We start from the raw sequence: 4,451 nt of genomic DNA on the forward strand, positions 1-4,451 counted from the left end.
CCCCCGTTCTCACTTGTCTCCCCGCTGGCGCGGGCGCGCGCGCGGCTGCAGATGCCCCCTCCCCCCCCCTCCGTTTTTGATATGACTGCTTGTGTTTCGTCTAGCCTAGATTCGCATCCCTGCCTCAGCGGCTCTGCAGCTTCCTCGTTCCCAATCGTAGTAAGCCGCTTGCTGTTGCAACGTGGCGCGGCGTAGTGGCGCTCCGCTCAGTGCTAGCCCTCTTTCCAAGGAGCCCGTTTTCGATTCGCGGGATGGTCCAAGCAGCTTCCCCCCTCCCCCCTCTCTCTCTTCTCCCGTGCCAGTATCTCACCCCTCCCTCCCCTTCCCTCTCTCCCGCGCCAGTCTTTCACCCCCCCCCTTTCCTCTCGCGCTATCGTGGTCATCGTGACACGCCGGGCGACAGCGAGCTAGGGGCGGATTACAGAGTCGCGGTGAGAGGGTTTTCCACGTCGCTCCCCTCCCCCCTCCCCGGCAGCCGTCTAAGGCAGCCCCGAGCTGAAATGGGCGGAACGGTTGTGCGCCACGTCACACCATCTACTCTTTGTCAAAACAATTAACGAAACTCATTGCTTAGTTTTCATGAAATGCGATTCTTTTCTTTTTCTAAAGAATTGTTTTTGCGCCTTATTATATTTTCTGCTCGGACTGTACAACTGTGATGCGCCTGCGCGTCACGTCGGCGGGATATAATGACAGCCAGGAAGAAGGGAGGCTGGAGGCTGCACAAGGACGCGATGAATGGACCGACGTGTGATCAGTGAATCGATAAAGAACTTGCAAAAGGGGGAGAGGGGCAGAGGCGGCCGCTTGCTGGATTAAGGCAATTTCATGTAAATCTTCGGCCGGACAAAAAACGCCCTCTCTCTCTCTCTCTGAGGCTGAGCTTCGACTCGGTATACTCTCGGCGGGAGGTAAGATGCAGGCGACTGCAGACTCGATGGCCGCTCCAGGCTCCTCCAGTGCTCCAGCGGGATCTACAAGTCGCAGTCGTGCGGTCCGCAAACCCCCCGACGACGACGTCCCGCAGTCTGCTATTGTGCGGGTCTGGCTGGCCGTTCTGGTGTCTCCTCCTTTTCCTTCCGAGAGATGCGTGTAAAAGGATTGTTGCCGCAAGGCTTCCCGTGGTGGATTGGCCAATCGCCAGCGGTTCCACACGGCGCGACTTGTCGCCGGCACACATGGGCACATGGGCTGCAAAAAGAGCCACGAGAGACCAGCGCCGTCTTGCTGGCCTGGCCACTGTTGTTCTATCCCCAGGCAAGAGACACCGCGCGTCTCTGTAACTAAGAACACTTTTTATGCGAACGGGACTCTTCCTTTTTTTTTGTCAACAACTTGAAAACTGGATGTAAAGCAAAGCGGTTCGTCACCCGAAAGACGGGTGTGGGCTGCTGCGGCTGCCAAGTTTTTTGGCAGTGTGATCAAGCGGGCCCAGCAGCTCTGCCTGCCGCTGGGGACCCGCTGGGGACCCGCCGGGGACCTGCTCCTGCTAGGAGGGGGCCCGCCAGAGCCGGTCGCGAGCCAAAATGTCCCGGGCCAAATGTCCCTGACATTGGCCTCCGTGCGGCCGGGTCGCGCCGGGCGCTGCTCGACACTCGGCCGGCTCATCCCAAGTCGGGCGCGGGAGTGTCGATGCAGTGGGTGACGTGACGTTTATAGCGGCATAAAATGACATCTTCTGTCTGTTCTTTTCGGGAAGTGGTGAAGCGGTGAATAATACTGCTGACAAGGGAATACTGTCAGCTCTGAAAAATAATAAGCATTGTTTCAGATAAAGAGAACAAGTAGGACCATGGTGGTTGAAAACCGTTGTAATAGTTTCCTAGTTGTGCACCAATGCATCGATGAGATTTTTCATCCACCTTGTGATGTGATAGTGAAGTTCCAAAATTTAAAATGAAGAACACCTCATAAGTTTTCGAGTGGCGTCGCGTTATGTCATCGCGACATGACGCCGGCCTCGATCCAATCAACTCAAATGAAATTACCATCTGACACATGTCATCGTAATAATCTTTTTTCAAGAAATGGCCGTCTATACTCGCGAAATTTACGACATTTCTAATTATCTTTCCACGACTTGGACGCGACTACTGCTTTGGCTTTATTTTATTTTTTTGTCATCACTCAGCACAAGTAGTAGTCACATGGGAAACATCTCCTGTGCTCGTGTCCGAAAGCATAAGCAAAACCATGACCTTTCCAACAACTGCCGAAGCAGCGCCGACGTGTCACGCTCAGGCCCGGGGAGACTATAACGTCGTCGCCAGGAGGCTTCAGGCCCGGGCCCGTAAGCCCTATCGCGCGCGGGCCGTGAGTAACAGCTCGTTCCTGCGCACCAGACCAGGTGAAAATTGCCGGAAAAAGAAACACGACTTGCGCGTTTTAAAACTTACGGCGAAACGGCGGGCGCGCAACTGTTCTCAGATTTTTGTTTAAAATAAGCAGCAGCAGCAGCTCGTGCGCCAGCTAGCTACCAAGAGCTGCTCCGCTCATCACTCTCAGCAGAAAAGTTTATTGCCCGGTGTGAATGCGTGGAAGTTGTCTGAGTAATGGGAGGGCAGAGGAGGGGAGGAGGAGGGAGGAGCAGGACGGCGCGAGGGAGTTGGAGGCATGGGGAGGGGAGGGAGGAGGTGGTAAAATCACGGGATAGCCGGTATCAGCAGAGGCAATGTGATGGTTGGTCGGGGGCTCGTCGATTAACCAGCTGGACTATTTCTTTTGTTCGTTGGAGAGGCTCTCGTTTCCACTCCACCATGCCACGCGCACCGGGGGGGGGGGGGGGGGGGGGGCAAGGCTATCCAAAGGCACGTCGACTGCCTTTGACGTCCGTCCAAGAGAGAAACTTTTAACTCGACACAAAGTTAAGGCTCTTCTGGTTCTTCTTCCCCGCCGCCGCCGCCGCTGTTGGCGGTGCGCTCTTCTGGCCCTGCTTCGACAGGAGGAGGGCGCGCGGCGGGCGCGGGCGCCGAGCAGGGCCTCAAGAAGAATTGTGAAGGTCTCGCTCGGTATCGGGACGGCGTGTTGCAGCGGCAGAGCAGACTCTCACTCTCCCGCTCACTCGCTCACTCACTCGATAGTATAAGGAGCAGGTAACCCGGAAAACGATAAGGTGCGGCGCAACAAAATGAATGGGGCCCCCTCTGCTTTGGTGTTTGCTCGAGGAAGTGAATGCGTGTGGTGTGCGTGTGTTAAGAGAGGGAAAGAGGGGGGGGGGGCAGCGGAGTCAGATTTCATTTCATCTCTACTTTGACGCACATTTAACCTGACCAGTGTTTTACGTTTTTGTTTATTGTTCTGTATTTGGAGGGCTTTCGTTTCTTTAAAACGATGTCAGCTTCATGTTTTTAGTGTTTTAGTCAAATTTGGACAGATCTTTCATATCCTCCGGCCAGGTAGCTCGCGTGCCGCACTCGAAAAAAGGAATCAAGAGGGTATGAAGGACAGAAAGAGAGGGGGGGGGATATCCCCCCTCCCCCAGCAGGAAAGGTGCCGTGCCAATAACTCCGCCGCAACTAGGCGCAGCCCGGTTGGACCGAAAAATAAAACGAAATCAAGCGATTCGTCGATAAATCAATAACTCTGCAACTGCGATCGCTCTAGCTTCATAAATTTATAACATTTCGCGGAAGCCGGCTCTAGCGGCGCGGACAAAAGTCACTGACAGGTATGACAGCAGTGCGCCACGTCCACAGCCATACAACACGCGCGCGGTTGGCGTCGTTTTTCTAGTTGTTGTTGTTTTTGAAATAAAGTTTACGAGTGCACCACTTCGGCTCTCGTGAGTTAGAGCCGGACCAGGGCCGGGGGTCGGGTTCCCATGGTGCAAGGCCCTGCACCCCACATCCGCAGCGCTGAGCCCACGCGGCCCGCCGCCCCGCCCCGCGCCCGCGGCCCTGGGATTACTCGGCACCGCAAGTCGATTAACTCATGACGTGTTGAACCCGTGCCCGGGGTGAGGTATGGCGGGGCGGGGCGGGGCGGGGCGAACTGGCGCGAAGGTTCAACCCGCGGCGCGTTCTCGCCGGCTGCGGCTGGCGCCACCCGGTGTGGGCCCGGGTCGGGAGGTCGGAGCCCGCCCCGCGCCCCGCCCGGCCCTATCGGATCGCGCCCGCGCGGCCCGCGAAGGCAGTCATATTATCATCAAGGGGGAGACATTCGCGGAAGGCGGGCTGGCCGTGATAATGACCTTAATTCAAAACGGGGCGGCGGGACAACGGCGCTGCCGGGCCGGGGAGGGGGTCTGCCTCTGCCGTGGCGCGGCGGGCAGCGCGGGGCCAGCGCGGGGGCGAACGCACCCCGCTGCCGGACAACAGCGCCCTCTGGGTGATCCCCCGCACCGTCCACATCCCCCGCTCTGCGCCGCACTCCCCCCGCCCACAACGGGGGAGGCATGCCAGCCTGGATATGCGGTCAGGCCGAAACTATGGGCGCCTAACCGGCCCCGCCCT

This window comes from Frankliniella occidentalis, unplaced genomic scaffold, assembly GCF_000697945.3.
Source record: "Frankliniella occidentalis isolate FOCC.00 unplaced genomic scaffold, Focc_3.1 Scaffold44, whole genome shotgun sequence".
Lineage (NCBI taxonomy): Eukaryota > Metazoa > Arthropoda > Insecta > Thysanoptera > Thripidae > Frankliniella > Frankliniella occidentalis.